Here is a 25,467-nt window from a genome sequence, read left to right as displayed (position 1 = left end):
TGGGCATGCTCTTAGTTGTCAGGCTAAATCCTTTTAGTGCCCTAAAAGAGCTAGTTAGCTGTAAGGAAGAGAAGTGGGGTTGGGAAGCATAATGGAGTTAGGGGAGATATCACATGGTATGAGGGAAGATGAAGGGAAAAGATACCACAAGGCAGACTGTCATGATGGGCTGATCCAAAGGAAGGTAGCAATGATTGGAGCGCCCATAAGTAGGTTTAATAAGGAAAATTTAACCTCAGGCACATGACTGGGATTTCTACAGAGGGTGGTTTCAGGAGTTTGGCATAACTTAGATTTCAGACTGGACCACCTCCCCAAAGGGTGGGACCAAGGAGCTAAAGTGATCTCTAACAGAGCCTTCTACCTGCTTGCCTCAGGGATCAATTTTTATCAATTTCTCTGCTAACCATACCTAACATTAAAGATCTCTTCACCTGAACTATATTGGTAAACACAAAGTTTAAAAACAAGGAAGCCTCTCCAGAGGAAGCTCTCCAGAATGGTGGATAGTGAGTGGATTTGTCTCCATAAAGAGAAGAATTTAGGGATGGAGAGTGGTCAGAATCATTCAGGATGAGAAGAATGAAAATTGTGATCTACATCCATTCCACATTGTAAGGGAGTACCCCATGTCAATTAGAAATAGGAGGTAAGCAGTGTGTGGGACAAAGACCACTGGCTCAAATAAATTAAGGATATTTCTTAAGATAAAAATGTAATGCTGGAGAAATTGACCAAGACCGAGATTAGAGACCAATTTAATAGTTTATTAAATGGAGAGATATACTAGGACCAAATGGATCCATGATTGATCCCAGAGCTGAAGGAGACTATCATCTCAAAGAATCCAGCCCTAAGTATTTTTATAGGATAACAAGAACAATGACATAATGGGGAAGGTACCTGGATAGGGATAACCTAAGGGGTGGGGTAGGGGAGGCACTGGAGAGGTTACTGATATTCTAATGATGTCTAAAATGGATAGACCTTTATCCTGTCAAACATTAACAAGGAATGATTATAGCTTAAAGATATACAACCCGTATCTCATCAAACATTAAGAGGGGAAAGGCTATAACCTGAGGCAGAGTAACTAAATAGGACAATTAGGGAATCTAGGTCAGGACATTAAAAGGGAATTGTGGCACAACAAAAACAGAAAGGAATTTTATTATGATCTTGCGAGAAAGGGCATTTCCCTCCCCACAAGCAGTTAGGCAAGGAGATCCGACAAGAATTATATAAGGGCCTGGGCTAACACCCCCCCATAAGCTGGATCTTTGCCCTGAGTAGCCAGAACAAATGACCACACATTCTTAGTCATAAATGAAGAAAAAATTTCAACTGATTAGTAGATTATTTTATGTGGGAGTTTCAGTGCCAAGGTGATCCCAATTTAGTCTCATAAAGAAAAGTCCCAATCCTTGTAAACCACCTGAGGTAATCTCTGGAGAAAGGAACCTGGCCCTGGAACATAACAGATCTTCACTCAATTTTTACAATACTGTATTTTGTGAGATAGCTTCACAGTTAACTTCATTCAGTATCTATATAAGATTGTATTGAATTTGACATTGAGAATTATAGGAATCCCCTTTTCTATAATTTTGTTTTGCCTAAGTAATAAAATTCCTTATTCAGATGAATGATAGACTGATGAATATATCTAGGCTTGCAGACAAGAAACAGATTCCAAAAAAGCCATATGCTGCAGTTAGCCTTCATGGAGCCCTATCACCTAATTGGAACATTTGATACCTGCTTTGCCTCTTGGAAGATGGAGTGAACAGATTGTTTATAACAGAGCACTCCCCATTGTGCCTGTCAGACATAACAAGCACTGACCACATGAAACAGAGAAATTCATAACTCCCTGCCCTTTCAGCTCCAGAAAGCCAAAAGGAGAAAGGGAAACACTAGGAGTATCAGAGATTCCCATCTCTCTTAAGATTTATTGAAAGTGTAACAGAAATGAAATAAAATGTATACTATTATATTTATAGGAAGGATGAAGCTCAAAACCAGTTGTTACAGCATATTGGCTGACACAAATACATCATAAAAGCAGGAATTTAGAACTGTTATGCCAAAGTTCCCTTTTAATGTTGTGACCCAATTTCTCCAATTGTCCTATTTAGTTATTCTGTCTTAGGTTATAATCTTTCCCTCTTAATGTTTGAGATAAAGGTTTTATAGACATTCCTTCTTAATGTTTGACAAGATAAAGGTTTATCCATTTTAGATGTCATTAGAATATCAGTAACCTCCCCCACCATTAGGTTATCCCCACCTATGTACTTCCATTATGTCATTGTTCTTGTTATTGTATAAAAAGCTTGCTGCCCGGATAGTCAGGCCTAGACTCTTTGAGATGATAGTCTCATCTAGCCCTGGGATCAATCATGGATCCATTGGTCCCAGTATTTCTCTCCATTTAATAAACTATTGAAGTGGTCTCTAATCTCTTGTCTTGCTCAGTTTCTTCAGCATTACATTTTGGAGCTCCCCAGTGAGATAATTAGAAAATGAGCAGGATTAGAGATGGAGACTTTCAGGTCTCTGCCTTGGGCAGGGTGGCTTCGGATCTGAATTCTTGGCCTGTAAAGGCTGGTTCCCCCTGAATTTTTTTCCAGAGCCTCCGGGAAAGAGAGCAGTTTCCAGCCACAACAGCCTGATGGTAGACAACCCCATTTCGGCCACAGGAGAGTAAGTTTGTCTGGGTACCTTTTGGGGTACCATCTGGTTATGTCTTAAGACTTGTTTTGTTTGGTTGTTTGGTATGCTAGCATTTGGATTCTGGATTCCTAGAATTATAGATTCTGGGAGTAGGGTCTTCTGGACACAGGGGACCCTACCTGGGTGTCTTTTAAAGACACATTGTGTGAATAATCAGACGTGGTTGTCACTGTTGGGGTGTCCTTGAGATGCCATTGATTCTTTATGAATGGCTAACTGGACGCGGTGGTCACTATTGGGTTGTCCTTGAGAAATATGGAACTCTGGACAAGGTAAAAGACTTTTTTCTTTCCTTATCTTGTGGTGGACACTGCAGTCATCAAAGGGATGATGTCGTGGAGCTCTTGGGAGCTCTGGCACAATTCTTTAGGAATTGCTGCGGCTCTGTCTCTAAAAAAGAGATACAAGGGAGGCTGCAAAGATTTGGAAAATTTAAGTTTTTACCTGTCCACAATCTAGACACTCTGCTGCCTCTAAAATCTTTTCCTGGAGCAGATGCTTTGCTTGAGGAAGCTCTTTCTGTCCAAATCCTTTTCCAGAGACAAAGGCCCTTCCTTTGCATCTCAATGCATTTCTACAAGAGGTCCTCCCCCACCCTCACTCTGGCCTCTCCTCCCACTTCTTCCATTGAGTGGGGAGTGTATACATTTGAAAATGGGACTCGGTTTCCCTGCTTTGGTCATCCTGTATTGGAGCAATGCCTGCCCCTTCCGCTTTTGCATGCTCAGGGGGCTATCTACAAAGACTGGGGATTTTAAAATGCCATTTGGTTTGGTTTCAATATTAGTGCCCTACTGAATATTGTAATTGTGCAGTCTAAGTGCGATCAATGTTCTGTATGTCTTGTATGTTATTAGACAGTCTAGTTGTGCTCTGTGTTCTGTGCGATTTTTGTCTGTTAAATTGTTTGTAATTTGTTTTGTTAACTTAAGAGCTCTGTTAAATTTAAGAACAATGATCAAATTTGGAAATTGGTTATTTCAATACTGAACTCTAGCTAGAGAAACGTTTGATTAGGAATTTAAAGATGATTCTAAATTTGGGAAATGAATTGGTTATCTTTAAGTATAAGATCTTAAAGGAACAATAGCTTGTTAAAGAAATTTTGTTAACTTTCCTGAAAGAGGTCATGTGCCTCTAATTTTACCTAAAGTATGTAACAAAGGATCTGACTTTTCTGAAAGCTTTAACTCTGGCCAAGCTGGGGCTTAGGAAGAGTCCACTGGGAATAATGGCCACATGGGACCAGAAGGAGAGAAAGAAACTATGTTGTTTTATTATTTGAAATGAGATAGAAATGGATTATATGCTTTAAATCCAGTTCTGCTGGACATGTGGGTTTTATGGGATTCCCTCACCCACGCACTGATTTCTGCTACTTTAAATGTTGGGTGGGGTAGGGATCTTTTGTAAAGATTTAAACTTGTCCCCCACTGCTGCTACTTCAGCTATAGGAGCACCTAATTAGCCTGGAGTGAAGTTTAGTTCGACTTCCTCCCCACCCTTGCCTCTTTGGAAGTGGAATGGGGGGAAGGGTAGTCACATGGAATCCTATTCTCCCCACTCCCTCTAAACTGTTCCAGACATTTTTTTTTTAATCAAGTTGTAGCTACCTGGTTCTTGGCTAAAAGCAGCAAACTGATAAGGTTATGGTAAATATCTGTTTAGGATGTGTTACTAGAGGTAAAATATCTTGAGTTTGTAGTTAATATGCACTGCATTTTTTTTCCTCCTGTAACTGATTTCTATAATCGAATCAATTAGAAATTGTTAATTCAATTATGTCATACCTTGCTGTTTCCAGTCTGGTTATCGGTAATCATTATATCCTAAATACTTGAGCAAATAAGTATTTAGTCTGGTCATCTATTGGTTACTAGATATTGTGTCTTGATATTCAAGTTTTTTTTTAAGGTTTTTAACTAATTGGAGGCCACATCTTATAGCAGTCCTTGTGGACCAGTCTTTCTATCTCAGACTGTTTGTTCTAACTTTTTTTTGTTAGATTTTTATTTCTAGATTTGGTCAAATTACAGATATATTGACTTGCTTCTGGGATCTAGATCAAGCTTTGATTGTTAGCATACACCCATCCCTCTCCCGGGCTGAGCATTGTCCCTGTTCAGCAGGAAGAAGCAATTGAGAACCATCGCCCACTTTTCCTGATGTAATTTGGACTGATGGGGGGGAGTGGGAAAGTGGTTGACTTGTTAGAATTTTAACTGTATTACTGTGTTTAAGACTTGGGATGGAAATTGTTAAACTTGTGTAACTATTGCTGTTATGTTTGAGGGACTTTTAGTCTGTTATGTATATGCATATGTATATGATTTATATGTGGGATGGTCATTTGATAATTCCTTTCCAAAAGAAAAAAGGGAGGAGAAGTGTGATGATCTTGTATTTTAAAATCAGCCAGAGTCAGGAATTCAGGTTAAGGGAAAATCTTCAATCTTTATTCTCAGTAGGAGAGTGGATAGGGCCATTCTTTCTCCAAGCATATATATTAATAGAGTATGGTCCAATTACTATTTAGCTTCACGTGCTTGGGATCTCAGTGTATCAACTCAAGCCTCAGCCCATTACAGAGAAGAAATAGGTGTATTTCCTTAGGCACTTCTGCCTTATCTCCTATCTTGCTAGTTCAGATTTAATTGGAAGTCCTTTACTCCTTGCTTAAATTTACTAGACTACGATTTGCTGGTTGTGCTTTAACTTGGAAATCCCTTATTCTGTTGGAATTGCCCTGGCAGACTCAGTTTTGGGGATTATTTTTTAGAAACAACCAGAAATTGGATACCTGTCTTGGAACTGGCAGCCTCTCTCATCTGTTTCTCCACTCCTGTTACCGCAGCTCCTTAATTAGTATTTCAGCATACTTAAAAGGACCTTGTAGTTGATATTGAGGCCTCTAAAGGCTTGGGGTTTGCCTGCCTTGGTCTAACTGTGCATAATTTGCTCAGATATCTGATCCTTTCTGCAGTCTCTGGGTGGGACAGGTGGAGCTACTCCAAGTCTCACCCTCCTCCCCTGGAGCCGGCCCTCTGAATGGGCAGCACAACTGCCTTGAGCCTGCTGCTCTGTAAGCAGAGGCCAAGTCATGCACAAATGACCACAGCTGTCCTTATGCTCCCCAACTGCAGAGGATTTGACAATTGATTGTCAGAAGTAATTGAAATAAGGAACTTTGTGTATTGCTGATTAACTCTGGGGTTATTGGGGAGAGACTTGACCTTGCCATAAGTCCTAGCATTGGTCTAGCTTTATTTTAATGGTTGCTAAGACCTTCTAGAGGAAGGTAATTCAAAGATTTGAATAGATCCAAGAGAAAAGTGGGGAATGTTATGCCAAAGTTCCCTTTTAATGTTGTGACCCAGTTTCTCCAATTGTCCTATTTAGTTATTCTGCCTTAGATTATAACCTTTCCCTCTTAATGTTTGAGATAAAGGTTTTATAGACATTATTTCTTAATGTTTGATAAGATAAAGGTTTATCCATTTTAGATGTCATTAGAATATCAGTAATCTCCCTCCATTAGGTTATCCCCACCTAGGTACCTCTAGTATGTCATTGTTCTTGTTATTGTATAAAAAGCTTGCTGCCGGATAGTCAGGGCTAGACTCTTTGAGATGATAATCTGGTCTAGCCCTGGGATCAACCATGGATCCATTGGTGCCAGTATTTCTCTCCATTTAATAAACTATTGAATTGGTCTCTAATCTTTGTCTTGCTCAGTTTCTTTGGCATTACAGAACAAAAGATGGAAATGAGTGACTGGAAGATGACGCCTTCAAGCAGTTCCATTTAGGAATGTTTGTTTCTTTGTTTCCCCTCCCCCCTTTCGTTTGCATAGAAATCCAAAAGAATCTTGGGGTTAAAAAAAAACAAAACAGGTGGTCCCAGCTGCACATAACCCACAGAAGTTTGTTGAAATGTAAGATCTGTGGTCCAAGCTGTAGGAAGGGGTTGTGTAGGCAGCAATGAATTCCTCAGTTTTCAGTTCGCCTTTCCTGGCTTTCTTCCTCCAACTCCAACACCCTCTCCCTCTGTAACAATGATACAACAGGCCTTCTTCACCAAGGACTCCCTGACTGATGGCATTACAGCTGCTATTTCCAAGACCTTTGGTGGTCCCCATTGAGTCAAGTTACTATTATAGGTGCAACATTCAAGTAAACAAATTGCTGCAGACAAGCAGTACAAAGATATAATAGGTTGTATTGTCCAATTTCCAGAGGAACAAGGAGTGCTTTTCTTCTGGAGGGGTAACATTTGCTAAAGGATATTTTACCACCCAAGACCTTAACTTTGCTTTTAAGGATATGTATAAGTGAGAGTTTTGAGAAGGAGTGGACAAGCACACAATTTTAGAGGTATTTTGCTGGTAATCTTGCCTCTGCTGGTGCAGCTGGAGCACTTCTCTCTGCTTTGTCTACTCCTTGGATTTTGTGAGAACCCACATGGCAGCTGATATTGGGAAATTTGGCATGGAGAGAGAATTCAAAAGCTTAGGAGACTGCCTTGTGAAGATTCTCAAATCTGATGGCATTGGTGCCTTGTATCAAGGTTTCAATGTCTCCCTATAGGGTGTCATTATCTATAGAGCAACCTATTTGAAATCTAAAACACAGCAAAAGATGTGCTCCCAGATCTGAAGAATATATTGTGATAAATTGGATAATTGCACAGACACTGACTGCTGTAGCAGTTGAGTTCTTCTCTCCCTCTCATCCAATAAGGCAGTGAATGATGATGCAGTTTGGATATGAAGGAGCTGCTATAATGTACACTGAGCCAACTAATTGCTGGATGAAGATCACTAACAATAATTATAACAACAATTTTTTCTTTTTTTTTTTTTTTAATAAAGTTGTTTGTTTTTTTTTTCCAAAACATAGGCAGAGATAATTTTCAACATTCACCCTTGCAAAACCTTGTGTTCCAAATTTTTTTCTTCCTTTTTTCCCCACATCTCCTCCCTTATATGGCAAGTAATCCAATATATGTTAAACTTATATAATTCTTCTATATGTATTTCCACATTTATTACACTATACATGAAAAACCAGATCAAAAAGGAAAAAAATGAGAAAAAAATGCAAGCAAATAACAACAACAAAAAAGTGAAAATACTATGTTGTGATCTACACTCAGTCCCTAAAGTCCTCTCTCTGGGTGCAGATGGTTCACTCTGTCACAAGTCCATTGGAACTAGCCTAGCAAAGCTTTTTTTCAAGGATATCTGCTCCAGTGTTTTTGGAGGCATGGGTGAAACTTTTTCCTCCTTGTTCTGTATGATGAATTGAAGAAAATAATCTAAGTATATCCTAAATAAAAATGGAACCAGTGAATATAGATTATATGGAATTTTTAATTAAACAACATTTTGGACCATTTACCTTTAAAAAATTCCTGTTTTCTTTTTACCTAGGCCAGATCATGTTTGTGTGGGAGCCAAGAAAAATATTAGAAAAAGGGACCCATTTATTGTGATCTATTATTCACATAGTAGAACTGATGGTGATTCAGTACATTGGTTCTGTTGGGTTTTGGAAAAATAACAATTACTGTAGGTCAAGAAGGCAGATCAATTTATACCATCTAATTTAAATGCTCTTTTGTAGGACCATAAATTTCTGCTTAAGTATTAATTTTAAAAATCATATCTCCCATTTGTACTTAAGTATTATATATACTATTTTGCACAGCTATTTGACAATTATAAGACCCCAAGCTTGGTAGGAAATTAAGGTTTAAAAAAATAGTTAATAATTATGGGCTCTACTAATTTGATAATCTATTTTGTGTTCCAAATGCTTAGAAAGGTTCTCCTAAAATCAAGGTTTTCCTTTTGGAGAAGAAAAGTATTTCCAAAGTTCTGATAATCGATAGACTGTTCATTAGAGAAAAAAAACAGCTAAAGATTTTTTCCCTCATTAGATATAGAGTGAGTTGGGTTTGAGCCTTTCTAAGAGAGCTGAAATTTAAACTTCAGTCCTCTAAGCAAATACATAAATACATATATATATATATATACATACATATATATATTATATATAATGTGTATATGACAAAGCCTACTATTCTTTTTCTAGGGTAAGGATTTTTAGCCTTGCATATGTCAAATTGTTTTAAAAAATATTTTGATGACTATACTTCAATATAGTCAATTTCCTTTGTACTCCAAAGTATTTTACTTTATGCATTTGAAGACATTCTAAAAAAGACTCTATGGGCTTCTCTAGATCTCCAAAGGCTAAGAACACCTGTTTAGGAGAAAAAAATAACATCTCAAGTGAGGACTCCAGCAGAAGCTAGCAGCTACAACTGAGATAAGCTGTGTGTCCATTAAGGTCATGCTCAGATGCAACATGGAATCAGTGGAGTACAGTCATGCTGTGGCCATGGAATGCCAACATGGATCAACACCCAACAGACACTACGTAGCATTCCCAAATTCCTAGCAGAGACTCTACTGGCAGAGACTACACACCCTGCAAGAAAAGGAGACTATAGCATGATGATCTCACCAAAAAATATATGTGAGCTTGTAGCATCAGAGGCATGAGTTAGTCCTCCATCCCATGCCCTGACCCAAATATATTCCCTGAATATGTGCCTCTCTGTCACAATATTCTAGGTGTATCTACCTTTCCCGCTGCCAATGTGGAAAATATGAGTTGCTTTCCTTTTCAAATTAAAAAAATCACCCTACGTTTAAAGTCTCTGGGTTTGTACCCACTTAAAACCATAGTTTACAAGCTCATAAGTCAGTCAGCCGACACAATTAGTTCAAAGCAAAGACATGAACGATATATGAAATATAAATGAAATGAAATAGTATATAAAGAAAAGTAGCAAGAAAATATCTCCCATTTGGTTTTATAAACCTATGGCACATTCTTCCATGACTACCTAGACTAAGCTATGAAAAGGTGGGTGGGTTTTTTTTTTTTCTCTTGGAGACTAGGTCTTCTTATCTTATATAGTTGGAAGTTCAGTAGCCACTCACTGTCTCCACTACTGATCAACATAAAAGCTTTGACTTGCTCCATTTTTTTTTTTCTGACTTGGGCAGCCTATAGAAAAAGCTTCCCCAGAGAGCCAAGTGTTGCCCCTGTTCCCAGGGGCTCAGCATATTGGGGTCAGACTTAAAGTGTTCACAGGAACATCTTTAGCTTTAGTATATCTCAAAACTTCCATACTCAAGTAATCATCCTATCAGCCTTAACCTCCCTCATAACAGGGATTACAGATGCATATTGCCAGCATACTTGGCAAAGAGCATTTAAAAATCATTTCTAGTTTCTAATATAAATTCTAATATAGAATATAAATATATATATATATATCAATTCTAATATAGAATGTAAATTCTAATATAAATGCCATTTGGCTTCCTGTTCAAAAAACTTCTATAGGTTTACAATGTAGGAGTCATTCTTGACTTTCTCTAACGCTACATATTCAGTCAGTTGTCAGAATTAAGTAGGTAGAATCAAAGCCATTATTTTGACTTACACCACAAATACTGTAATACAAATGCTCCTAACATCTCACTTTTACTATTACAATAACCTTTTATTTTCCTTTATCTAGACTCTTTCCTCTTCAATCCATTCAATTGGCAAACTGATATTCCTAATGCACAGATCCAAAGCTATCACTCTTTCACTGAAGAAGTGGAATAAAATAGAAATTTTGCTTTTTGGCATTTAAAGCCTTTCATAGCTGGTTGGCCCCATGGAGAGAATGTTGGAAGACCTAAGATCAAATCTGGTTTCAGATACTTACGCTAAGATCTTGGGCAGGTTATTTAACTGCTGTCTGCCTCAGTTTCCTCAACTGCAAAATGGAGATAATAAGGATCACTTTCCAGGATTGTTGTGAGTATCAAACAAGAGTATGTTTGTAAAGCACTTAGAATAGTACCTAGCATATAGTGCTTGGTAAATGTTTCTTTTTCCCTCCCCCCTCCCTTTACAATAGAGTTTCATTCTATACTTCTCTTATTCACTTTAACCAAACAGTCTACTTACTGTTATTTGCTGTTCACTGCACAAAACATTCCCACTCTCACTTTTACACACTTTGTTCCTTATGTTTGAAATCCTTTCCCTATTCAACCGTGTATCCTAGAACCTCTTAACTAACTCCCTTCAAGACTCAACTTCGAGGTTTTTTCTAATTCCTACAAAAATTAATGACCCTCCCAAATTACTATGTTTTTGTTTGCATACATCCTATATATGATTATGTTGCATCACCCTAGAAGAAAATAAACTCCTTGAGGGCAGGGATTGTGTCACTTTTTAATTTGTACTATGTACACATGCCTGTGTAGATATGTTAAAACTCTCATCTTAAGGCAGGCAAGTGGGCCAGAATCTGATGAAAATGTCACTGGAAAATATTTAACAAAGTAAATAAAAGTACAATATAATGTAGATAATTTTGATTTTCTAAGTTAACAAGCAGTCCACAGAGATTGATTTTTATTTGTGTTTGACACTACTTCTATACAATATAGTAAAATTATAGTAGGTTCTTGAGAAATGTTTGTGGATTAATGTCACCACCAGATTATTTTTCTAATTTGAAAATAATGAAAATATCAATAAAACCAATTAAAGTTAGAATTTAATTGATTAATAAGCTAAAAGCAGAAACTAAATGGGCAGCTTGGTGGCAAAGTGGATAGATAGAGCACCAGGCTTGGAGTCAGGAAGACCTGAGTTCAAATGTGTTTTAGACACTTACTAGCTATGTGATTCTGAACAAGTCACCTAATCCTGTTTGAATTTCTTCATCTGTAAAAGTGAGCTAGAGAAGGAAATGTCAAACTACTCCAGTATCTTCGCCAAGAAAACTCCAAACGGGTCACATAGAGTCAGTCACGACCTAACAACAACAAATAGTATAGAATAATAATAGCCAATATTTATAAATGGCTCTCTTAGGTGGTACAATGGGTAGAATGCTGAACTTGGAGTCAGGAAATCTTGAGTTTAAATCTTCTTTTGGACACTTATTTTCTTTGTGACCATAAGCAAGTCACCTAACCTCTTAATTTAGTTTCCTAATCTGTAAAATGAGGATAATAGTGTCAACTTACAAGGTTGTTGTGAGTTACAAATGAAATAATATTTGTAAAGCACTTTGCAAATTCTGTGTATGTGTTCAATCATTTTCCAGTCGTGTTCAGCCTTCTGTGACCTCATTTGGCTTGGCAAAAATAGTAGAGCCACTTGTATTTCCTTCTTCAGCTCATTTTACAAATGAGGAATTTAGGTAAACAAGGTCGAGTGATTAACTGATTTGCTCAGGATGGCACAGCTAAGAAATGTTTGAAGCTGGATTTGAATTCAGAGACATGACTCTTCCTGACTTAAGCCTGTCACTCTATCCACTAACCACCTCGCTGCCTCTTGCCAATTTTAAAATGCTATATAAATGTTAGCTATGATTAGTATTAAGGTTTGCAAAGGAGCATGCATTATCTTATTTGAGCTTCACAACAACCCTATGAAGTAAATACTATAGGCACATTTGTATTTTACAGCTGAGGAGATGAAGGCTCAAAGAGATTAAATGACTTCTTCATGGCACATAGCTGATAAATATCTGAAGTAAAAATCAAATTTAATTAAAATTATTTTAATACAAGTAATTAAAATTACTTCAGTGACTTTAAATTTTAAAATGTTTAGACTTGTTTGAAATTTGAGACCTTATCATTTCATTTTTTTAAAGTTTTGAAAATCTATTTTCAAAAATCATGTTTTTTTAAGATGTTATCTAGCTAGTATTAGTTTGTTCTATGAATTAAGGTACATAATTAAAATTCCCAATGCATATTGATTTAATTGATATTACTGGGCAATTTTGGGTTTTGTGTTTTTCTTGATTTTGCAAACTAAAAATATAAGCATTGCATTTTTTTTTTTTTTGGTTTGGTTTCTATTTAAAATATAATAAAGACTAGAGAAATGAGGAACTATGGCTTCTGAATATACCCTATACTGATAGAAATGGCCTCTTAATTGTTTTTTGTTATTATTGTGGTTGCCAGGGAATGTCCAATGGGGTTGGCTATATCAGGAAATGACTCTGATGTTAAAAAACTTACCAATAAAAAAAAAAAAAAACTGCTTTCTAAAAACATACAAAGGGGGAACAAGATTTGAGAAATGCGTAGTAACCCATGATACACAAAAATATGTCACAAAACCTTAGAAGTGTTAACAGTAAAATAATGATGGTATATGTTTTATGCTATGATACAGACTGCAATTCTTCTGTTATTTGGATTTTTGAAACATCTGCCATCAGAGCAAGTATCGTGTGGGAATCCCTAACAGATTGAAAGTCTTCCATTTCCGGCCAGTAGAGGCCAGCAGCAGCCGGTCACAGGAATTGGCTAAAGGAATAACCAGAGGTTAATAGCTTCCTCTATTTCCCGCTGGGAAAAAGAGTATAAAATATTAGCCAGACAAAACAAACACATTAAGGACAATGCTGCTGAAGCACAATTTGAAGTAATGAAATCTCAGTGTCAGAAACCTGGGAATGACAATGTTAGACAATGCTGCTTGGCCAAAATGTTAGGCTTTTCTTAGCTTAGCAAGCACCAGCCACTGTTGTTATTTGAATATACTTTAAACAATATATGATTTCATCAATATGGATATTTTCTCCACCAGCGACCATTACAACCTTTCTGTACCTTAGGGAACAGCCTTCACGATCACTTGTGCAGCATCTATACTCCCATTCCCAGCCTAACCTACCATGAAATTCAAGATATAGAATACTGTTTGTTTCAGCAAACAATATAAAGTTTAACTACTCTACAAATAAAGTATAAATTCTGCTGCTTTCTATAGTGTCACTTTGAGCAAATCACTTAACTTTTTGGAATTTAGAACTTCTCAAGTTTAATAATTGAGATACCACTTTATAGTAGCAAATAGATTTGTTGTGTAGATCAAGCAAGATTACTTAAATTTGGCAAGCCTGAGTCAGCTAGGTGGCACAGCGGATAAAACATACAGCCCTGAAGTCAGAAGGACCTGAGTTCAAATGTGACCTCAGACACTTAATGCTTCCTAGCTGTGTGACCATTGGCATGTCAACGCCAATTGCCTCAGGAAAAAAAAAGAAAAGAAAAGAAACTTGGTAACCCCTAAAGTATTATATAAAATGTTGGCTAGACTTTATTGTTTATTATTACTAATATCAAATGAACAAAGGAATTTTTAATCTAATAGTGAAGTGAGAATTACAGGAGTTGCAGATTTAGTTACATTAACTAACCAGTGGTCAAGGAAATCTGGGTTCCTTCAAAATGGCTTAGCAAGCCTAGGCCTTTCCTGATCTACCTTTGGTTTTTCTCCTTTAAAAAAATGGGACAAAGAAAAAAGTTGGCTGAAAAACCAGGAAGCTTTAAACCACAAAAGGCATGCTAATAAGTATCTTAAACAATTCACAATTAGCCTGAGTTTAGCAATAATATATAAAAAGGGTTTTTTTAAATCAAATATTTAATATCCAACCAGGCAATATTTCTAAGATCAAGGAACTATTACTATACATTTGTAATCTGAGTGCCTCAGAGATAGATATGTTTATGATAAGAGTTGAAGTTCTGCAAGTCATAACTGATTCTCTGAGATTATTATCCAAATTAAGAATATGACTAGAGTAAAGATGATGAACTGGTGGGTTAGGCAGATTCCAGTTTAGGTTCTCAGTTGTATTTTCAGAAACAACAAGCTAGTAACTACTGTGGAGTGGCTACTGGAGAGAGAAAAGCTCTAAGCTTTGCAGGCTAAACTCTCCCAGGTTTTTTCTCTTTAGAATCAAGCACACAAATGGTAGAGGCTGGAACCAGATGCACATTGCTGGTAGTGGTTGCTTCTTGGGATCAATAAGAGGATAGGGAAGACAACTCTACCTGGGGGCTGAACTGATTATAAAAGAAAGAGATTAAGTACCCCCTAGACTAATTAACGATGAACAAGATTCAGATATTTTAGCAGACATCTGAATAGAAGTATGAACCAAAGGAAAGTTGCATTTCCTGGGATGCCCAGTGGAACAAGAGAGATGTCTGTTAAGAGCTTGCCCTACCCTTATTCCTGCAGTGGGAGGAAGCCATAGAATAAATGTTTCTTCCTTTATTTTTTGCTTTCTACTAAAAGCCTCAAAACTTGGCAGGTAATAACACCTCATGGTTCACATTATTAATAATCTTATGGTCTTGACATCTTTACATTCTGTGTAATTTGATAGTTTCCAAACTTTCTTTAGCACAGGAAAATTGTTGCATCAGTGTTTTTCAAGCTAAGCCGGCTATGCTTTAAAAAACAACATGAAACCATATATGCATTAAAAAAAAAAAAAAAAAAACTATCCTTCTTGCAATAGTGTATCCAGAAATGGAGCATCTTTGCCAAAATCATAAGGAGGAGAAAATCCAAAATATTTCTTAAGTGGAATAGAAAATCATGATTCTAGATTTTTGGCAGAAGCTCTTCTTACATTAACTTCTGCTACGTACTGTAGCTGATGAGTATTTCAGTGAGACAGGATGAGTCATGTAGGATGAGTCCCCAAGGGTGGGTTGTAATCAGATCTTATTACATTATCTTTCCTTGCATACCCACCCCTCTTCAATACTTCCCCATTTCTCCCATGGACACCATCATTATTGTAATCAGTGGGTTTAAAACTTTGGTGTCATCCTTTACTACCAACTCCTACTCACAAATGTTGTCTTCTATATTTCCACATCATCTCTCAAATCCCTCTCTAATTTACTCCTCACAAAATCACCCTGATTCATCACCCTTGGCCTGAACTATTTCAATATTCTCCAAAATGCTCTTCCTTTTGCAAGTCTTTTCATATAACTGCCAAAGTGATTTCCTAAAATGCAAGTTTTACTATATTACTCAATAACAATGTTAATCATAATAATAACTAACACTAATAGAGTGTTAATAAAGTTTGCAAAGAGCTTTACATAGTATTTCAACAAATGCCAGTGGTTCCCAATGACTCTAAGATAAAACATTCTTAAATTTTATCTTGGCCTTTTGAAATTTGTATTTTGCATCTGCTTCTTGCTTATATGCTGTTTACTGAGTACACACCAATCATTATATTACTGGGAAACCATTATTTGTTGTAGGATTAAATCACTTCTAAATTAGATTTAAACATTGTCTCCCCAATCCCACTTAGTACCTTGTTTCAAGTTCTGGCCCATAACATCTCCTCATAGAATCAGATCAATCATACTGAACCATGCTAAATTAGATAATTATTGTCTCTATCAACTCTAATGAGTTAACACTTTGTAAGGATTCCAACAATTATGTATATTTGTACATGTATGTATAAATGAGTAAATATACAGATGGAGCCATGTACTCAAAATGTTTTTGATGGGGAGCAGTAAAATGAGGTTAAAAAAATTGGGGGGCAGCTAGGTAGTGCAGTAGATAGAATACTAGAAATCAAAAGGATCTGAATTAAAAAATGATCTCAAACACTTAATGTCCTAGCTGTGTGGCCCTGGGCAAGTCACTTAACCCCAATTGCCTCAGCAAAAAAAAAAAAAAAAAAAAAAAAAAAAAAATGTGCAGACCCAAAAGGTGTGACCTAAGACAAACTTATCATTCCTGAACCCCCATGTATGAATGTCTCTACAATTTTATAATCAATCTATCCACCAATGAACATTTATTATGTCTATCATGTGCTATGTACTGTGCTTATCTCTGAAGTTCTAGGTAAAAACTTGATTAGGTGGGATCAGACTTGAGGATTGGGCTGAAATGAAGCACTCATAGACCATAAGTTTACTTGACAATAGCATGAAAATGTTATTCAGCAGAGATATGGCCATAGCTCCCTACATCAATGAATTTCCAAATAATGGCATCTCTAGTCAGTAAAGTGTTTATTCACAGGGCAATGGGAAGGAAGTTTTAAAAGCCCAAGAAGACCTGAGTACTTCTGTAATATACCTTTGTTTGACCTTAGTCCCCTGGGGCAATTTAGTCTTGAAGACATTTTCATTGCCTTTTTAGGGAAAAGTAGGCTCTGTGATCAGAGACTTTCCAGTATTCTTAAGCCAGGCTTAATAATTTCTAGCTATAAAATGGGGTTTTCTACTAATGGTACACTATTTCAAAGTCTGATTCTTTTTGAAATATATATGCTATAATATATTATAACTAGCAAAATAACTATTTGGGCATGTATACTAATATTGTATTTAATTTCTACTTTAACATATTTAATATGTATTGGTCAACCTGCCATCTGGGGGAGGGGGTGGAGGGAAGGAAGGGAAAAAATTTAGGGCTGCCACAAACATTTTTGCACATATGGGTCCCTTTTCCCTCTTTAATATCTTTTTGTGATATAAGCCCAGTAAGTAACACTGCTGGATCAAAGGGTATGCACAGTTTGATAACTTTTTGCATATAGTTTCTTTTTTTTTAATTTATTATAGCTTTGTATTTACAATTTATATGCATGGGTAATTTGACAGCACTGACAATTACCAAATCTTTTGTTCCATTTTTTTCCCTTCCTTCCCTCCACCCCCTCCCCCAGATGGCAGGTTGACCAATACATATTAAATATGTTAAAGTAGAAATTAAATACAATATTAGTATACATACCCAAATAGTTATTTTGCTAGTTATAATATATTATAGCATATATATTTCAAAAAGAATCGGACTTTGAAATAGTGTACCACTATTATATATTTAATGTATACTTTAACATATTTAACATGTATGGGATTACCTGCCATCTAGGGGAGGGGGTGAAGGAAAGGAGGGGAAAAGTTGAAACAGAAGTTTTTGCAAGGGTCAGTGTTGAAAAATTACCCATGCATATGTTTTGTATATAAAAAGCTATTTAAAAAAAAAAAAGGATGGAATGAAATAAGACAAAAGCATGCTCCTGAATATTGATTGTTAAATTTTTCACTATGACCATTTACATCTCAGAAATCGGCAAATAAATACAAGTCAGGGTTTGAGTTATTGTTTTATTGATTGTCTAAACTTAGAAAGTGATGGAGAAATTATCAGTAATGTAGATTAAACATAAAAGTATGTTATGGAGAGCTAGTTGTTAAATATTTACCACCCACACCCTTGGAGACACTTATATACTATCTAATAGATTATAGAAGGGAGTTTATTTAGTCATATCATGTCAAGAATATTTAAGCAAAAATATAGAATTGATTCAATGGAACACAACTTCCCTACCTTATAGATATGCCAAGACTGAAAAAGTAGCTCTCAGTTTCTCCTGGCCAACTTTTGTACTTAAATCATCTGGAAATTCCCACCCTGACTAATTAAATTTTGAGATAGGTAGTTCCCTGGGAACCCAAAGCACCAGTATGAGTACATGTTGGGGGAGGAATTACAGAGGAAGTGCTTACAAGTATGTTTGAACATTAGAGAAGCAATTAGAATAATTTATGCTATAAATGGCAAAAATAACTCAAACCACATGATTATTTCAATAGATATGAAAGTCTTTGATAAGATACACTCATTTGTGTTAAAAAAATAAAAAATAAAAACAAAAACACCATGACTATACAGGCCAAATATGCTCTATTGAATTCAATTTAACTTTAACCTGATGATTGGAGGACATGATTACAAATGTCAGGAATTTCCATACAGTTGCTTGTTTGTGTAATGTTTGTCCCTATTAATATTACAAGACTGCTGGCTCTTATAGGGATATCTTCTTTTGATATGAGACTGCCAGCCTTTTTTGAGGGGCTGTGAGGTGGGGAGAGGAGCTATTATCCAGATGTCCATTTCAAGTAATATCCCCTTTCCCTTATGCCATTATATTTCATTTGTTGTTTCTGATTTGTGGATTCCACAGAACTAAGTTTATTAGGACTTAAGAGTAAATTTTCTCTGAATAAGAGCTTCAGGGACTTTCCTATGAATTAAGAATGTGGATTTTACTTCAAGGATTCTGCAACATCTATTTTGTTTTAGTCCTATTTCCCAATTCCTCGCTATAATCCAGAGAGAGAGAGAGAGAGAGAGAGAGAGAGAGAGAGAGAGAGAGAGAGAGAAATCATCTCAGGGTAAGCAAATTGTTGCTGTAATACTTTTTTGGTTTTGCTATTTTATGACAAGAATCTGTTTACCTATCTTCAATTTTAAAACAATTGAAGAGAATTGGTCTTTTGTTTGTGCTATTTCCCCTATAATGCCTAAAAACTCCAAAGCTGATGATTCACATTTTAAATATTTTTAAGCCTAGCATTTATTTATATATCACCTTCATTTCCAAATATATCTCTTTTCCTTCCCTTCCCCCAGAGAACTGCCCCTTGTAATAGAGAAGGGGAAAAAAAAAAACACAGTTCAGCAAAATCACTTGATGTATAATTAAATCTGACAACATATGCAATATTTCATACCCATAGTCCCCCACCTCTGCAAAAGGAAGAGATGTAGAGATGTATTTTTTTCCTTCTTCAGGTCAAGTTTGATTATCATAATTACATGATGTTCGGTTTGATTTGTGTGTGTGTGTGTGTGTGTGTGTGTGTGTGGTGGTGGTGGTGGTAGCATTCTCAGTGATTCATACTTAATTGCAGTGTTGCTGGTAGAAGAATACTAAACTAATGGAAGTCTATAAGAAAGAAAAGAAAGCAAAGCTTGTATAGAAAGAGTAAGAAAATAATGAAATAAATACCAAGAAAAAAATCAATATGCTATTTGCAAAATTTTTCCTTTCTGTCTGTTTTACAAGCCTGCTACACATTCTGGGTATTAAGGGATACTAAAAATATCCAGTAAAAAAACAAAACAACAAAAAGTTATCCTTTGCCAAAAATAAATACAAGAAGGGATGATACAGCAATAATGAATAGAAGCAAAATGAATGCACTGCTTAGTACTAATCATAGAAATGTGAATTTCTATAGCTGCACTACAGTAAGATAAAAAACTAAGAACCACCTAAACACATCGAGCTGGTACTTAGTATTCTTGCATGTAACAGAAGCATCTGCAGAACAGGAATTGAGTTAGTCACAGTATATCCTTTCCAATAAGCAAACATTTCAGATTACTGAAAATGGGTGTGAGCAAAAAAAAAAAAAAATTAAAGACTTCTCATTCTTCTGGTCAAAACATAGATCTGTTTCCATCCTGAGAAGTGTTAATTTTCAAAAGACAGAAAACTCATGTTACAAATGAAATGATCTAAAAAGACCTTTCATTTCCTCTTGCTAGCTCGTCACTAGGGAGGTATAAATGTTGAAATATATAATACTATATGTCTTCTAATCTAAAGTTTTGGGGAGTAAATTTAAGTATGCCTTTCTTCAATTTCATTTTTGTGTTTATGGCAAGTTGGTTATTTTTTAAAGATAACTTGGGTAAGGGATACAGAACACATTCAGTTTTATTAAATGAATTTATAAATTAAAGAACTTCGTTTATTTATGAATCTAAGATAGCAGTATACAATTCTTTGTTATTTGAAATTAAACATTTTATATAATTCATTTATATTATTACCTACTATATTGTATAAAATAAATTACATTCATTTTCATAAATGCATCAGAAACAACCATTACAAAGAAATAAAAATGATTCTCCATTTGAATAAATTCATAAGTATTTCTGAAATATAATTGTAATCACAATCATCTTGTTTATCAGCTTAGAAAAATGTAAGGCAAAATACCTCTCACAACAATATCTAAAATGAAATTAATAAGTATTTTAATGGAATACAATTATTTTCACTGGATTTACTATCTATATATGTCAAAGCTATCATCTTCATTAATCAACATTTATTGAGCTACCATATGTTGAAAATAATGCATGGGGCACAAAGGAAACAAAGGAAGTTATAACTATATAAGGCCAAAAAGCTATTTTTATGTTAAATAAAAATAAGGAAATAGATACCCAAATGTTTTCTACAGCAACCCAAAGTAGGAAGTATTATCCCAAGAGGTATTTGAGAAATTGCATCAGGGCACAGGAAGAAAATATTATAATTTTTATTTATATCTAAAAAATTTAAGTTTTACTAGTATTTAACATATGGATTGACACTTGTGCCCTCACTAGCTCCATATGTTAGATAGTCATGTGTCACTTGTGGTATTCAAGATAGCCTGAGGGAAGAATGAGAGTTCTACAATACAGATGGATTGACAATAGTCCCCTCACTTGTTCATTTACATTCAGCAAACTAAAAAATATTACAGCTTACATTTATCAGACTAAATGGACTTATTGATTTTATCATATAATTTTAAATAAGTTAAATCTCCACAAACTGCACAAATGGTTTAAAATGTTTTTTGCTAGGAAAGTACAGATTGAAGATCATTATGTGAACACAATAGAACAGCAAAGCTACTTTATTCCTAGTACAAGCTCTTTATCATCCATACCACAAAGTAAAAACAATGACAATCTAATAAAAAAAGAAGTAGGCAAAGAAAATCAATTATCAAAGAAGATTATTTGAAATACATATTTGCATCCACTATTATTAATGCTGAATCTCACCCTAAACATATATTGTACCTTACATTTCTAGCTAATGATAGTATAACAGGGTATTACAGACTCTTCCATGTGCTAAAATCCTCATGTCAGAAATAATTTAAACCGTAAGGACCTTGGACCTTATAATTTTGTTTTTTTTATCCCTTAGCCTGGAAAGAGACAGAATATCATGTGACTTGAAATGAATTAGGCAGGTTTCTAGTAGTATATGGGAAGCCTTTGAATTAGATTGAAACTGTGACAGAGCTGGGGAGCTAACCTGCAGTAAGTAAAGTCATGGGATTAATATGGTGATTCAGATTGTGGACTGAGTGTAGAGGCTATTGATAGGTCAATAGCCTCTGCTTTACCAAAAGAGAACTCAGGATGCATTTTGCCATAAAGTGACTTAAGGTAATTTTCTCCCTTTAAGAACTCTGGGGAAGTTCCAGAAAGGTTTTTTTCTTACAAATTTCTGCCTCTCTATGTTGTGATTTTATGCTGATTTTTTGCTTTCCCCCTTTGCATAAAATCTGTGTTTGACCTTGAAAATTCTATAATGAATGCTTGGTTGAGGACATGAGGGTTAATAGGAATTGCCAGTAGTTAAATGAAATTTAGATATGAATTTCAGGCACAAAAGTTATAACAAAAGAAGAAATCAGAAGATTCAGTCTTGTTCTAGTACAGTCCACCTAGATCTCAGGTCTGGTATGGAGAACTTTATGAGCTGTTTTGATTTTAAAATTCCCAACCAACAGCAATATTTTGCTGTTTCCCAATAAACAATAATTTAAACCTCTGGTTTAGTGAGCCTTTTAAGTCAACTGTTATAATAAAGTATGGCTGGTAATTAGAGGCTGGTTACCTCTCTAGCCTCTATACATGGGAGAGGAAGATGGTAGATGAGTGGAGGAGGGTTGGTGAAAGGGAAGGGAAGGGAAGGAAAGATTTGCTTCCACCTCAAAAGGGCTCTTACTCTTGCATCAGAGTTGGGGCCAAAGAGAGAGCAGTGATGAAAAGTGAAAGTTACAACCAAAGCCAAGCCCAACGAGAAAAGACAGGTGTGGTTAAGCAGACTTCAGCTCTATTGCTTTCCAGAGAAGGAATTAGATCCCTACAGGAACAGACATTTAAAAATGTTTCCCTATATATATAGAGAGAGTCAATAAAACAATTCATAATACAAACATTTATTTTAATGATAGTACCTGCAACATCTTTAAGAATTGGGCTGCTCCTAGATACAATATAAATTATTCCAAATCCAGAAATCCTAGAAGTATTCCTTCTCTATACCCTAGTCATTCATCCTGAAAGCAAGTGAAGGAGTTTAGATAATTCAACATAATTTCTAGGTGATGTTCAACTAAGGACAATCATTAACTAAAAGCACTGGACCCAAACTTTGCATTTTCTCTTAGTATAGGATATGGACTTGTGATCCCAGACTTTTTCATCAGTGGCAGGACCCTCTGACTGTGACTCAGGATAGTTAGCTTATTGCTCATAAACAAGAACTAGGCAAGGGCAGAGTCAATTCAGAAAGAAACTCTTCCTCATAATTCTTTATCTTTTTTCTCCCTTGATGCATTGTTTCCTCACTTCTGATGGAATTCTGTTGTCATCCAAAGCCCAGACATTAAATGTAGTCATATTAGGTAGATAGAAAAGTGCCCACTCGACTCAATAAATATGTATTGAATGGATAAATTCTAAAATTCCTCTCCCTCCTTTTTTTTTTTTTTGAGGCAATTGAGATTAAGTGACTTGCCCAGGGTCACACAGCTAGGAAGTATTAAGTGATGAGGTCTAGATATGGGTTACCTAAATGAAATTAGGGTTTAATTAAGGTCTAGTGGCAGGTTCAGGGTACAGGGAGTCAAATAGAGCTCCCCTGCAAACCCTTTGGATTCGGCACAAGGATATGGAGTTAAATGAGGTCTAGAAGCAGCACGAGAGTTCCCTATAAAAGAATTTATAGGCCTGAAAAGCTAGATTGACAAAAGAGGTTTATTATGAAGTTTGGAAGTAAGGTTAAAGTATTGTTAAGGAAATAGGTAGAGATAAGAAGGGCATCGGAAAGAGGATTGCAGTGGACAGAAGGTCCTGGCATGCCAGGAGTAAGGCTGGCATGTTTGGAACCTCTGCAAAGAGAGGATTCCAGCTTAACTCTTTTATTTATTTATTTTAATAGCCTTTTATTTACAGGTTATATGTATGGGTAACTTTACAGCATTGACAATTGCCAAACCTCTTGTTCCAATTTTTCACCTCTTACCCCCCACCCTCTCCCCCAGATGGCAGGATGACCAGTAGATGTTAAATATATTAAAATATAAATTAGATACACAATAAGTATACATGACCAAAACGTTATTTTGCTGTACAAAAAGAATCAAGACTCTGAAATATTGTACAATTAGCTTGTGAAGGAAATCAAAAATGCAGGTGGGCATAAATATAGGGATTGGGAATTCAATGTAATGGTTTTTAGTCATCTCCCAGAGTTCTTTCTCTGGGCATAGCTGATTCAGTTCATTACTGCTCCATTGGAAATGATTTGGTTGATCTCCTTGCTGAGGATGGCCAGGTCCATCAGAACTGGTCATCATATAGTATTGTTGTTGAATGATCTCCTGGTCTTGTTCATTTCACTCAGCATCAGTTCGTGTAAATCTCTCCAGGCCTTTCTGAAATCATCCTGTTGGTCATTTCTTACAGAACAATAATATTCCATAATATTTATATACCACAATTTATTCAGCCATTCTCCAACTGAAGGGCATCTTTTATAATGAGAGATTTAGCTAGAGGGGCCTTTGGGTGGAGTCCCAAGTTGGCTGAGATCTGGGTAGGGTTGGGACAGGCCTGGATCTTCTATTGGAATTCAAAGGGACCAGGATTTGTGAATCAAAAGGTCCTGGATTGATAATGCATCAACTAGGAGGGGTTGGGAATCAAAAAGAAAGGAATAGATCAATTCTTAAAAGGGACTACACCCGCATCATTAAGTGTCTGAGATCAGATTTGAACTCTGATCCTCCTGATTTCAGGACTGATACTCTATCTACTGTGCCACCTAGCTGTGCCTAAATTCTTTTCTCTTAAAGAAATATATTTCCAAATAATAGAAAATATGATTTAGCAAAAGGGTTCTTAATCTTTTTGGTGAGTTTCATGGATACTCTTGGAAATATGGTAAAGTATGCCTCTTCTCAGAATGTTTTTAAATGCATAAAATACAATACCTAGGAACAAAACATGTTTTTAAAAAAAGTTCATTGATCTTAGGTTAAGAACCCATGATTAATGTATGTGATGTAATACTGATATGATGTAAGAAATGAAGGAGATGGTTTCAGAGAATGAAGTAAACAGAATAAGGAGAATAAATTATATAAAAAAGACAATATTGTAAAGACAAACAACTTTTAAAGACCTAGGAATGCTGATTAGCACAAATCAACCACAATTCCAGAGAACTCAAGATGAAACATGTGATCTTCCTCTTGATAGAGAAGTGATGCCCTCAGAGTCAGATTGGAATGTAATGAGGGATTTTGTTTTTCATTACTATACATTTGCAACAAGGGTCTTGTTTCTCTTGCTTTTTAATTTGATATTGGTGGAGTTGGGGAGAAAAGATGGGAATGAGAACATTCCATCTAAAAATGAAATACGGTTTAATTTTTTAAAAAGAGCTCATGATTTAGAAAAAAATACTATTCAAACTTAACAGAAAGTATCATCTAAGGTTTTAAAATCATTCTTCTTTCAAAATCTCCTTGAATCAGATAGTCCATGTACTATTTTCATTTTACACATTCAGAATTAAGATTCCCAGAGGAGAAATGACTCAACCAGGGTACATAGAAAGTGTTGGGATCAGAATTTGAACCTAGGACTCTCTTGACTTCAGACCTACTTTTATTTTCACTAAACCACATCACCTTCCTTGAAGGATTCAATATGTATGTATTTTTTGAAGTAAAAGGACTATGGAACACAAGCACAGTAGTTTCCTGAATGATTTCTCAGGACAGCATCTATTTCCATAAACTCTATTCATAGACAAATTTTACTGCAACATCAGAAGAAATGCTCATTTGAAAACATCAAATGTTATTTTATGTCA

General features: G+C 35.7%; 1 pseudogene; it reads left to right on the top strand.

Moving 5' to 3' along the window:
* The first annotated feature begins 6,790 nt into the window (after positions 1–6,790).
* Positions 6,791–8,056, top strand: LOC100926357 (annotated as a pseudogene).
* The last annotated feature ends 17,411 nt before the right edge of the window (positions 8,057–25,467 follow it).

Source organism: Sarcophilus harrisii, chromosome 2 (genome assembly GCF_902635505.1).
Source record: "Sarcophilus harrisii chromosome 2, mSarHar1.11, whole genome shotgun sequence".
Classification (NCBI taxonomy): Eukaryota; Metazoa; Chordata; class Mammalia; order Dasyuromorphia; family Dasyuridae; genus Sarcophilus; species Sarcophilus harrisii.
Note: the sequence above shows the minus strand (reverse complement) of the source record. Positions and strands in the feature narration are given on the sequence as shown.